Raw genomic sequence first — 15,027 nt, 5'->3', positions numbered from 1 at the left:
GTAAACATCCAAATAACACTATATAAAGTACAGTTGCCGTCGACTAGTCACTCAGAAATTACAGTCGCTCGGGTGACTCGGCAACTGCGTGCGTAAGCACCTATTTAAAATTACATAAAATACAGTCGCCGGTGACTGTACTTTATAATTGTCAAGTCGCTCGGGCGATTCGGTGACTGCGTGCGTAAGCACCCATTTAAAATTACATAAAGTACAGTCGCCGGCGACTAGTCACTCTGAAATTATAGTTGCTTGGCGACTGTGTGCGTAAACATCCAATTAACACTATATAAAATACAGTTTCCGGCGACTAGTCGCTCAGAAATTACAGTCGCCCGGGTGACTCGGCGACTGCCTGCGTAAACATCCAATTAACACTATATAAAGTACAGTAGCCGGCGACTAGTCGCTCAGAAATTACAGTCGCTCGGGTGACTCGGCGATTGCGTGCGTAAACATTCAATTAACACTATATAAAGTACAGTAGCCGGCGACTAGTCGCTCAGAAATTACAGTCGCTCGGGTGACTCGGCGATTGCGTGCGTAAACATTCAATTAACACTATATAAAGTACAGTTGCCGGCGACTAGTCGCTCAGAAATTACAGTCGCTCGGGTGACTCGGCGACTGCGTGCGTAAACATCCAATTAACACTATATAAAGTACAGTTGCCGGCGACTGTACTTTATATAGTTTTAACGGGTATTTATACACACAGTCGCAGCGACGATGCACAGTCGACTAGCCAATTGTCGCAACCTATAAAAGCACGGTTTTGAATGGATTCTTTCACACGACGAGCGACTTTCGAGGCGACTTATATTGCGCACTGTCGCACGTTCAAGGAATGCAGTTAGTAAAAAAATATTTAAATGTTCTTGAACCTCACAATATCATAATCACATAAAAGGGAATACACTTTAATTTTCTCAGAGCTATTGATTCCTGGACTTTCACGTGACATCACTATTGAAAAAAGACACTGAAAATATGTCCATAAGGCAATATTCATAATTACTCATTACGAAGTGTAGTTGTTCAGAAAATGAATATTCAAAAGTTGATCTTGTGTTCATATTATATTTTACTATTTCAATAACTGTGGCGAGTGTTTAAATGTCTTTTAGTAAGTTAAAAATTATTAAAGATTACGAATTAAATACAAACGGATAATCAAGACTAAACAATTTCGCATTGCTGGCGTTTGAACACAAAAAAACGAAAATGGTGCTCAAAACTATGTACTAATTAATAATTTCGGGAAATTTGAAAGCGAGAAAAAAGAAATTTAAGTTGATTTTTAATTTATTATTTTTTGTAACTTTGTAGAAACATGAAGTAAAAATGATTTAATTTCATATTTAAAAAAATCACGTTAAGGAGGACCTTGCCTAAATTTTGCATGTATGCACTTTTTATGGTCAATCAATACAACAAACTTGCAAGTGCTAGTGGTATGAGGGACGAGACCAGTTCTAGCCCGGGCAACTAAAGTGAATGTATTAAGGGAACAGAACGAGCTTGGGGTGGATAACCGAATAGCAATATAAATGCATCCCTGCGCCGTAGCATATATGTTTATGCAGAAAGCGCATTGGGGATGGGGTACGAATCTATACGCCGTTCAGTGCAAAATTGTCGTCTTTGACTATAATAAATTATGGTATCCAATATTTCGCATTTATTTCATCATGAAAGTGTAAATAATGGCGTAGCTACCTTATAGCAAAGTCATGCGAAGCTTGAGAGTTCAGCTTGACAGGGAGCCCAAATTTCTTAACACAAAATAATAAAATATTTATAATCAATATCTTAATATTCAAATTAAAAATATCATATACAATATAAAAAATAATATACATATTATAAATGAAAAAAGACCTTACTGAAAATATATCCATAAGACAATTTTTAGAATTACTCATAGCGAAATGTAGTTGTATATAAAGTTAATATACAAAAGTTTGTGTCGTGATTATATTATGTTTCACTCTTTCAATAACTGAGGCGAGTATTTAAAAGTGAAAAAATATAAAAAAAGACTACGAAAGAAACACAATCGGACAATCAAGACTAAACAATCTCGCATTGCTGGCCATTCAACACAAAACATAATCGAAAATGGAGCTTAAAACTATATACTTATTAATGATTTCGCAAATGTTAAAGCGAGAAAAAATAAATTTTAAAATCGGTGAGTTGATTATTCATGTATTTTCGTATTTATAATTTATGTAAATATATACAAAAATGTAGTAAAAATCTCATATTAAAAAAAAACTCGTTAACTGTGCCCTTGCGTAATTTTTGCAAGAGTTTAACTGAATAGACTATACGCAGATGCACACAGATGCGTTTATGTATGTACATAGAGGAAGTAACGTGGTATGCACTTTTCATGATCAATCAATACATTAAACTTGCAAGTGCCAGTGGTATGAGGGACGAGCACAGTTCTAGCCCGGGCAACTGAAGTGAGTGTATTAACACTTTACCTACCGCTCACGCCAATTGGCGTCCTGAGTGTGCCGAGAGTTAAACACCGCAGACGCCAATTGGCGTCCTGTGTATGTTTTCGTTTCCATGTCAAATTAAAAATATATGCTTAGTGTTTTATTTGCTTTTTTTTTAAGACATGACTAAATAAATGTATGAATTTTCATTTTATTTTAATTTTTTTTTTTTTAATTATATTTAGACAAATGCGAAGGTTTTATAAATATATTTTATATTTCTTTCATCAGGCAGTTTCACTACCAGACAAACTTATGTATCTTTTGACGTGGTGCGAATATTTTAACAATTTTTTCTAGTTATGTTATAAATGTAACAATGCATCAATTCAAGCCATTATTAAGTGGTTCTCAACATGTGGTTCGCCGGAAATAGAAATTAATTATTACATTTCCTTATTATTAGATTTTAAAATTATAAAAGCAAGTAATCTAGGAATTTAAATAAAAATAATTTGAATTGAGCTAACCAGCGGTTCTCAAACTTTTTCAAATTTCGAAAAACTTTTATCCACCACACTTTTTTTTCGGACGGTGTAAAAAAAGAAAAAATATGATATTTTATACACAAACATATAAATATGTATATTTAAAAATAATTTATTGGGTAAATGGGTTTATTTAGAAATAAAGTCAAATTACATAAAATTAAAAAATACGATGTACATATATAAAAAGTACAAGACACTAAAAATTTATCATATCATTAACCATTAGATAGTATTGGATTACTGAGAATCTCAAGATTGTCAGATTAGTAAGATTCTATTGTATTTTTTTTTATCCTGTAATAAGGAAATTCCAACATATTTTTTGTGAGTAAATATTAACTACCGTCAGATATCACTGGCTTACTGGAAGTAACCAAACTTTGAAGTGACACATTTTTTTAGAAAGTGGGAATTTTTCGATCTATTATTTTTGAATTATTAGCACGATAGACATAAAAACTTATGGATAAGAATTCAGTTTTAGTTATACTATCGTGTAAAGCGCATCTGGTTTTCGTGTGCCCGAGTGAATATTCGAAATATATTACGAATTTTTTTCTAATAAACTTATTTACCTAATGGATTATTTTTAAATATACATATTTATGTTTGTGTATAAAATAACATATTTTTTTTGTTTACACCGTCCGAAATAAAAGTGAGCTGGTAAAAAGTTTTTACAAATTTAAAAAAGTTTGAGAACCGTTGGTTGAATCAATTTAAATTATTTGTATTTAAATTCCTATATTATTCGTTTTTATAATCAAGATAATCAATTTTAAAATTTAATAATTAGGAAATGTAATAATTATTTTTTATTTCCGGCGAATCACATGTTGAGAACCACTTAAGTATTTTTTATTATATGTAATTTGACTTCTTTTCTAAAAAACTTATTTACCTAATGAATTATTTTTAAATATACATATTTATGTTTGTGTATAAAGTATCATATTTTTTCTTTGTTTACACCGTCCGAAAGAAAAATGAGTTGGAAAAAAGTTTTTACAAATTTAAAAAAGTTTGAGAACCGATGGTTAAGTCAATTTAAATTATTTGTATTTAAATTCCTATATTATTCGTCTTTACAATCAAGATAATTCATTTTAAAATTGAATAATTAGGAAATGTAATAATTATTTTTTATTTCCGGCGAACCACATGTTGAGAACCACTTAAGAATGGCTTGAATGTATGCATTGACACATTTATAAGATGTCTAGAAAAATTCATTGAAATATTCGGACCACATCAAAAGATACATCAATTTAAATAAAAAAAGGTAAAATTCACGCAGCTTGCGAAAAAGTGCCGGTATTCAGCGTAAGTCTGGTAGTGAAAAGGCCGGTCGGTAAAGTGTTAAGGGAACAGATCGAGCTTGGCATGGATAACCGAGTAGCAATATAAATGCATCCCTGCGCCGTAGCATATATATATGCAGAAAGCGCATTGGGGGTGGGGTAGGAAACTGTATGTTGTTCAGCACAAAATAGCCGTCTCTAAGTTTAAAAAATTATTGTCTCCAATATTGTATTTTAATATTTTCAGACAAGTGTAACTAAATAGACTATACGCGGATGCACACAAGTGCGTTTATGTACACATAGGAAATTACGTTGTATGCATTTTTTATGGTCAATCAATACATCAGTGGTATGAGGGAAGAGCTCGGTTCTAGCCCGGGCAACTTAAGCTAGTGTATTAAGGGAACAGATCGAGCATGGTATGGCTAACCGAGTAGCAATATAAATGCATCCATGCGCCGTAGTATTTAGATACAGAAAACGCACAAACAACACAAATGAGTTTATATACACGTGGTATGCATGCTGTTTGCCGATCAATACATCAAACATTTACATACAAGTAGTATGAGCAACGAGTTCTGGCTGGTCCCGGGCAAGTGAAATGCTGGTATTAAGGAATCAGATCGAGCTTGGGGTAGATGACCGAGTTTCACCTTGCATACAACCACCCCTGCACCGTCATACTTACACGCTACAATGTATATACAGTGAAGTATGCACATTTTGTTCATAAAGTTTCTGAACTTGCACGTCATATAAAGGTTTACCAATTCCAACTTCCTTCATCACATCCACGTACTACTCTTACACACTTATTTCTACCAAATCATAACTTATGCCCCATAATCGTACTTGTATATTTGCTCGAACTCTTCTTCGAATAAATAGCATATTTAATACGGGTAAAAACAACAAGAAATATATATTAAGTCACATTAAAAGCTAAGCGATAGTTCGAAATATGAAGTGGAGAAATATGAAATAGACAACATGATATATTAAGTTATAAGTGACCCTAAAACTAATATAAACATGGATATATAGAAAAAAAACAATATTCTTCTTGAAACATTGATCAGTTACGAAACCATTTGAATGAGTACGTAGAATCTATCTAGCAAAAACCATCTTACAGTGTCTAATATTTATTTTTCCAGTTCCTGGCCAAAGCCATTTACCTGGGTATCTATTAATTGGTTCTCACTTTTATTTATTTATTTTTAGGGCAAAAAAAAAAAAAAAAAGTAAAAAAAAAACTTTGTTTCTTATTACGTTAGCTAGCACTTTTTTTTACAAATATTCGTGTTACCTTATTAAGGTTTTTAACTAATGGGTTAGAATGATTTTTGTTTCTGTCATGGTAATTTACTTTAAGTTTATCGAAATAATCGCGTAAATTGTCTATTTTTAAATCTTTATGTATATTTGAGTTTCGGACAAACCATTGGGCATTTGTCGCCATTCTTAGCGCAATATTTTGTTGCGTTTGTAGTGATTTCGAATAATTACGACTAAGTATACCTCCCCAGACGGGGGAGGCATATGAAATAACTGGTCGGATGATCGATTTGTACAGGAGCAGTTTGTTTTTTTACATTTAGTTTGCTCTTTCTGTTTAATAATGGATATAGACGAGCACGAGTTGTTTTGACTCTAGAAGTTATGTTATTTATATGGGATTTCCATGTTAATTTGGAGTCCAGAGTTAATCCTAAGTATTTGGCTGAATTTTGCCATTCGAGGCTTTTATCGTACATTTTTAATTTAGAGAGATTATTATTAGCATAAGCGTGTTTTCTCCTGCGATTAAACATTACAGCGACGCTTTTGTTGGGATTTGCTGTTATTAGCCACTTATCGAACCACTTTTGAATAGTGTTGAGTTTGTTTTGAAGATGAATTATTGCACGATGGGGGTTTTTATAAGAGCATAAAATGGCGGTATCATCCGCGAATAGGGCAGTAATTACTTTTTTATATGGCTTGGAGGGAAAGTCGCTAGTAAAAATTGTAAATAATAATGGACCCAGAATTGATCCCTGCGGAACGCCTGCCAGAATAGGTCTCGGACTCGATAGATGGTTTTCCAATTTAATTTTAAAGGTTCTATTTTTAAGAAAAGATTCAATTATTTTGACCAGTTCAAATGGAAATTTGTATTTTATAAGTTTAAATAGTATACCATCATGGTATACTTTGTCAAACGCTTTGGCTATATCCAAAAATACCGCTCCTGTTGTCATTTTTTTATTAAAGCCCGACTGGATGTGGTTCACAACTCTATGCAGCTGCTGCGTAGCCGAGTGTTCCGTTCTAAAACCGAACTGTTCATTGGGTAATATTTTATTTTCTATTACATGTTTTAATAATCTACGTTGGATCAGCCTTTCAAATATTTTACTCGCGACGGGTAGGAGGCTTATGGGTCGATAGCTCGCGGGAAGAGTTGGGTCGGTACCGGGTTTTCTCAGAACTATCACATTAGCTTGTTTCCAAACTGTTGGAAAATACAGACAGTTAAATGATGCGTTTATGATATTAAGAAAAAAACTGATAGCGCTAGGAGGAAAGATTTTGAAAGCTTTACCATCTTATCTCCGTCTAAAATCGAAATTGTTTCTTTTTGATAGTAGATAGTGATTGTCATTTTTTTAATAAACTGTGACTGTTGATTATGTTTTTAAACCTTGCGAGAGTAAATGTAATTGTCTTATATGTAAGGAAACTGATGCTGTAATAAAACATTACAATTTGAAACAACAATGCATTAGTAAACATCGAGAAAAATTTTAAGAACTTCGAGGAGAATTGCGTAAAAAATGTTTTAGAACTTAAAGAGCTCAAGAAATCTAAAAAATATTAAAAAATTACAAACCAAAATGTGGCCGCAGCTAGTGTTGCCCAAATCATTGCCAAGGAAGGTCGACCTTTTACTGATTGCGAATTTGTTATAAAATATCTTCTGGCAAATGCTGAAGAAAAAATAAAGAAATTTTGGCGATGTAAGTTTATCTGGTAGTACAGTTATGAGACTGGTCAAAGACTTGGAGCAAATATTTTTTTAATCTAAAAAAAAAGCATGTAAGTGTACACATTTTTCACTGGCAATCGATGAAAGTGAAGACATAAATGATACTACTAAATTCCTTATTTTTACTCGTTGAATTAATTTTAATTTTAAAGTAATTGAAGAACTAGCAGCGTTAAAGAGCTTAAATGACACTAGTCCTGGTGAATATATTTTTTTAAATGTATCAGAAACAAGAACATACTGCAGTTAGATTAAAAATCAGTTACTACTGGCTGTTAAAAATGTTAATATGTAATTAGAATTACTAGGTTTACAGGCAAATGATACATTACAATTATTACATATAAGTGAGAACATAATTAACTTATATTCGCTCTTACCGGAAACTAGTTATAAATATATAAAGAATTTTGCTCGAAGTATAATTTCAGTCTTTGGAAGTAGGTACATACATACATACGAATATTAACAAGTATTCTCCAGAATGAAACATATAAAATTAAAGATACGCTTGCAAAAATCTAAAAAATGAATTTTACCAGTAACCGCATTATTTTTATTAATTTTTTTTTTTTAATTTCTCTGATTTTTATTTACTATCTATATAATAATTAATATGCGTACATTTTATTTTTAATAACATTTATTTGACTTATTGTTAGATTTAATTGTATATATGTACGTATGTATTCGAATTTTCTAAATAAAATATAACAAAATATGTATTTTTCTTACTTTAGCCCGAACTGGCCCTCACATTTAAAAAAAATATATTGGGATGAGAATTGTGGGGTGAGGCCATCCGCAAATAATCATGGGAAAACAGAACCAGACAGGTGAATCAGACACAATAAATTCTATGTATTTGGTAACGAGGGACGTTTAAACGTACTTGGCGGTCGTCATGGCTACTAAAACAGCCGGAGAGGGATCGCAGATGTTGGTTGGGATAGATATTCGTAAAAGCATTATATTAAGACACATGGGGAAGATTATTTATTAAAACTCACATATCACTGCCCTGTGCGGTCTTTTAAAAGTAACAATTTTTTATTAATTAATTACATTTATGAAGTAAATCTTTTATAATTAATGATGGAAATTTATATCGTAAAATTGGAATACAATAATATCACATCGTCACACTTACTATTTAAAAACTAATTATCCAACAAGGTTGTAAAATAAATCATAATCTATTATGCATCTCGCATATTGCTCCATAGTTTATTTGACGTTTGATATAAGAGTATTGGTCAAAGTGTATTTAAACAGAATTTTGATTAATAAGAGAGCGCAAAAACAATTATCACTTCTCAGAAGTCACATCAAAAACGTCACAAAAATTCACGTCAAAAATAAAAAACCGCGACGGCAATGACACGTTTTTATTGCTTGTGACGTGTATTTTTGACTTTTAAAAAAGAATAATTTTTTTGCACCCTCCTATTGGGCGAAATTCGGTTAAGATTACCTTCGTTCTATTCTCTATATATATTATATTGTTATAAAAAGTCTTAATTTGAACGCTTGATAACCGAGCGTTTTCACTGCGACGGTGACGGCACGATTTTATTGCCTTTGACGTGGATTCGAAACAGGTCATTTGGAAGAATCCCCGCCCCCTATTTTTTAATTTGGCCATAAAAATGCATGCATGAATCTTAATGAAATCGAAGTATTGAAAAAACGACCACTGACTGGCCAATTTTTGCCCCCCCCCCCTCCCTAGTAAAAAGCGGAAATGACGTGCCTAATTCTAAATCAGAAATAATAAAAGAGAAACAGTCTTGAATCTATCCCAAAAATATTTTTTTTTAATATGCCATTTTAGTGAAATCATATCGGAATACATTTTACCAGTAGATATATAATTTATCTGGCAGTTACTTTTTCATATGTATATATATGTACATATACATACTTAAAAATATTTATTTACATGCGATGTATAAATGTTAAAGTGAATGTGTATTTTTCTGTGAAGTTATATTTTCACTTATGAAGTCCAAATACATTTTTATCAGTAGATACATATGTATTTCTACTAGCAAAAATATAATTTAGTTTATAGGCGCTAGTGAAATTTCATGCTGCTCTAAAATGTCTATGAAACGCAATTTGAAAGTTGCGAAACGTCCATTTGCTGTTCAAACCCAAACCTAACCTAAGCTTGTCATGCTTTAATTCTTAAAAAAATGATTAATTTAATTTTTTTAATCATACTTAACAAAATATGATCAATATGTTTAATAATATCAATAAAAGTTATCTGAATACATTGCCAAATCGAGAATTCCTCATGGTTCTAATCTCAGCCTATTAATGTTTCTTCTGTTTATTAATGATATTGATAGTTCCAAGTTCTTACTTTTCACCGTTGACCCTATATTTTTCCTTTAAATATATTCCATTGAGGATTTTAAAAACTGCAATTTAATATTGAAAAACTATGTGATTGGTCATCCGCTAATAGGTTATTATTTGGCATCTAGACTGTCATTTCATTTATATATTTACCTATTTTTGATAAAGAACAATACTTAAATTTGATTATAAAATGGATACCAATGTGCTTCAGCGCACAATAGTAACCAATTTGGGTGTACTATTTCAAGAGGACTAGATTCCATTACCATATATTGTAGAACATACTTCTAATATATTGGGATTTATATAATTATATAATTTTCTGGTCTAGTTACCAAATAATGCAAACAACTCACTTAAATATAAAAGGTTCAAAAAAGGTTTCTCAGATATCTACACGAAGGAATATTAATATTATGAATTTTTATTTCCCACAAAATTCCTACAAGGTATGCTGGGATATGATTCCCTCGGAAAACACTTTTTCAATCTGCTGGTAGAGAATATACACAATCCAGAGATTTTGAAAGAACTTCGTTGCGCCACTTACTAACCAGTGGTTGCGTTGCTGAGTATTGTGTGAAGTACCACATTAAAGAACATTAAAGAAAGATACGCTCATATGCGGCGTATCTCACGCACCCAATACATTTCTATGCACTGTCTCTATCTTTTCTGGCTGCGGCAGCCAAGTTGCCTAGTGCGCGCCTAGCCTTAGACAACTTATCAATATTCACATCTAACCGTTTGTTAACAATCTGTCAGATAATATTGTATTGTTCCTATCCGGTTACTAACAACTATAAATGCAAACATAAACCGCAGTATGTTTATACAGAATCCACATACGAAAGTACACGCAGCGAGAAATTGCTGTATTTGAGTAAAGTTGTATAATAGAAGCGATCCTGTTTATATTATACATTAGAGTTGCCAATCAAGGCTCACCAAATAGACAACACAAATGTACACAGATGCATCGATGAACACTACTTACGTTGTGTAAAGCCACCACAAGCAAGCAATGCATCAGACTGAATATCATAATAATTACCTAGTAAATAGAGAGGCTATAATTCAATTTAAATTAAATCATAATTCAATTTAAAGCAATGCTCCGCGCCCGACTCTGCTGGGGTATGAGATCAGCCGAAGTCTTGGACATCTTGGCTTGTTTACTTGTGAATGCATGCACCCAATAATTTTATTGTTTGTGCATTGGTCCTGATTAAATTTTCACAATAGTGTAAGTAATAAAATGTTGTTTTGTGTATGTAAGTATTTTAATATTATAGCATTATAGATTTCTATCCGAGATGTCAGAAAGAAAACTAATTAAGCTGTCAGGCTCACAGAACAGAAAAAGAAAGGCATTACAAAAGTAAGTGGAAAAACATGAGCCAGGATCTCTAATCATATTTTTAAGAAAAAAAATCAGTCGCGTGTTTTCATCAAATGTTGTGCTTAGTGCTATAACAAAAACAGAAGAAGCCGAATTCGTTTCAACCCGTAAGACCAAGGTGCGTGGCCCTGTATATTGAACATAGAACAGAGGGACTATTTAATCGAACATCCCCCTTCTCAAATAACAAAATGAGATTTTCTTAGGGATGTCTCAGATTTTCAACTAATTATTACCTTTTTATACTCCCAAATGGAAATCAAGCAGCAATGTTGGTTATTGTACTTAATTTTCAAAGACATCGTGTTCTGTTTATACTGTAAACTATTCGGTGATGGTAAATCGCAACTAATGAAACTGGATGTAAACATTTGCATCATTTTTGTCTCAAATTTTAGGTAAACAAGAGAGAACCAGTCACATATTAAATGTAGTACTAAATTTGCTTTATTAAAAACTAAAATTATCAATGCCCAATTTTGCTTTGACTTTATTTTGCTTTCACCATTCGGATATACATATATACATACTATGAAAATCTCCTATATCCAAAATAGTATATAATCATTAAAAAGCAAGACAAGAAAAATTGAAATGTATGTGGAGATCTGATAAAAAAATATTTTTGAAAATAATATTATACAGAAAAGAACTAGATATAAAAGAGGTTCTTACTATTAATTAATCTCAATAAAGCAACTATATAATTTCCATAAAGCTAAGATTTATGGTAATCAATACGTATACATATCCAAAAGCTGGATATAACCAACATTCGATAGCGATGTCAAATTTCACGAATTTCTATCATACAACTTGGATATTTGATTTAAATTTAGCACACATTCTTTTTTGCATTTCCGTTCGTTGTGTGCGTTTCGGATGAATCAAACCCAATTTTTGGCGTTGCTCATCCAAAACAAGACGTAGATATGAACGGCCGTATTTCTTATCAGCACATTAGATAGTTATGCATACTGAAGTTAATAATAAACGAATAAATTTATAATACTAATAAAAAACAAGACACTTTAATTTTTTTCGTTCCATTAATAAGCAACGCTCATTGCTAAAATTATATTGTTTATCTTGTATAAATTAAAATAGGATACTTACCGAAAGTACTGAAATTGATTTTCTTTTTTGATCATTAGTCACTGCTATTATATTTGACGCTGCAATAGAACAAAAATGACAATACATAGTGAAGACAAAGTATCTGTAAATTAGGTAGCCATATTTTGCAAATATCAAAGGACACTAAAAATAAAAAAGGTCATCCCAATAATTTTTGTTCGCCGAGTATAAAGGACAGGTTGCTGCGGGAGCTAAAAATATGGTCGTTTCGGAAGTTTGTGTTCCTTTAGAGTTGCTGCGGGAGTTAAAAATATGGTCGTTTTGGAAGTTTGTGTTCCTTTAGAGTTGCTGCGGTAGTTAAAAATGGTAACCTAGGCCATCTTTGTTCAAAGAGGACAAAATTTTTGAGGAGAACGTCTGGTCATCTTACATAGATCTATGACGATTTAAAAAAATCTTTTCTATTTTCATACTAAATATGAAGATGTCTCATTGATATTCTTATGATATTGAAATATGTTTCCAAAAATAAAATCATTCAAAATGTAGTGCGCTTAAGTGTCGGTACACATACATATGTTGTCGACCGGATGACAGCCATAATCGATCTGTCAAATGCATTATTTGCCTTAACACCATGTTTTTTGACCATCTCGCTAAATTTATTTTTATCATAAATTAGTTCCTTTATTCTACTAATGTATTTAAATAAATATTTAGTTGTTTCTTTAGTAAGAAGAGTTTTTAATTACATACATACATATATATTATATGTCGACACGCCGATAAAAACTATAAAACTTTATTTATTTTTATAATAAAAAGTGATTTCTTAACAATATTTATAATTATAAGTTTATTTAAATCTCAATATTTTTATATTTCAAAAATATTTATTTTATTTTACAAATGTGTATTTAATATTATTATTTAGTGTTCACAATCAGTTTTCAATTTAATAAATATTATATATTTGAAATTTATAAGCAAATTAAGAGATAATCCAAGATTTAATAAAGAGAATGCAAAATTGGGTAGCTTTTGAACATTTTCAAATACAAATTTATAAATGGATTTGTAAAAATTATATATTTCTATACACAGTTGTATCTAAACAATTAAATTGAAAATTTGCTTTGATTTTTTTTATATATATACTAATACTTATGGTATATTTAAAACAAAGTATGCATTTTCTAAGACCAAATATTTCATATAAAAGTCTAGAGGTGTATATATGTATATGTGAGTGTGCTTACTATTTATTTTTTAGTTTGCTGTAATTTTTCTCACTACCAACATAAATACCAATAAAACAATTTTTTTGTATACATATACATGTATATATAATCTGCAATAAATAATAAAAAACGCCATCTTTTGTAAGTGTAATATCGCTTGCAAACTTTGATATTAGGAATTTATTAAAAATAATTAATTGCATGAAACAATAATACAGATTGATATAATACAATTAAACACACCAATATGATTGATAAATATGCATTTATTCTAAAAACATTGAAATACATATTACATGTTTTATAATATCGCTAAGTATTAATATTATTTTAATACAAACATCAATTAACAAGTATTAATTTATAATAAATACGCAGCAATAAATATTAAACAATCTGCACACATTCTAAGATAATATTATATTAAAACATGAGTTATTATACATAGCATAGCTCTAAATATAAAACATATTATAATTTAATATCGCAAAGTAATCCAATAAACTATTAAATATTATTCATTAAAAAAATAATCGCAGCAATAAATAAATCACTATAACAAAGCCAAAATAATATTAAAATTAATAAGTTATACTTACAATCATATAATTTTCATAAATACTATTTAAATATACTTTTATGTATAAATATTTTTATTTTAATCCACTGTTGTATATTACATATATGTATTATAATATTGTATACAATTGAACACCGATTATAACCATTGACAATATATTATTTATTTGAATAATGAGTTTATAACACCGTTAATAACATACGTATCTAACATTCAAAAGCTAAATATGTTATCAAGAGCGACACTAATAAAGTCATTAAGATTAAATACAATAATATGGTTAATAATTAAAAAATAGATAAAACATAACTAAATACAATAAGTTATGAGTATCAATAAAATACATTTAACATGTTTCTTATAAAGTTATTTAATATATGTATATATAAAGTATATTTCATATTTGTAAATAATATGTTAAAATAGATTTATTATATTAAGTGGGAAAACTTTGAGTTAAGCATTACATTTTTGCAATAAAAGCTCTTTGAAATAAATTATAGTATTTTTCTTAATAATTCTTAAGACTACACCGTCAACTTACATACACAAAGCAAGACAATAATTATGTGCAATTTGAAATAGCTTTTCTGGCTTATTGTAAGGTTACAATTACTTTTTTTATATCATATAACAGCAATTGTACATAATCGGACCGTTAGACATTACCGACAAAATTAATATTGAAATTGTACATGGTTGTAAGAAAATTGCTTCAAATGAAACTATTAAAATTGCATTTTGTTAACAATTACTTATTCTTATTTAAAATCAGAAGCTATGACCATGGTTAGATATCATTCATATACAGTATAGACAAATTACGGGCCAGAATAACGTTGTAAGTTGCACATTGATGAAATTTGAGTAATGTTATAATTAAATTAATTTCTAAGCATGTATGCTTTTTAAAACGTTTCAATTAACAATAATGTAGAGATCACGGTTTCAAATATTTAGTTGTAAACCAAATTATATAACTATGATTATCTATTTCAATCAGAATTGTTGTACC

The sequence above is a fragment of the Plectrocnemia conspersa genome, unplaced genomic scaffold, assembly GCF_051122295.1.
Source record: "Plectrocnemia conspersa isolate PC_06_02 unplaced genomic scaffold, ASM5112229v1 ptg000006l, whole genome shotgun sequence".
NCBI lineage: Eukaryota > Metazoa > Arthropoda > Insecta > Trichoptera > Polycentropodidae > Plectrocnemia > Plectrocnemia conspersa.
Note: the sequence above shows the minus strand (reverse complement) of the source record.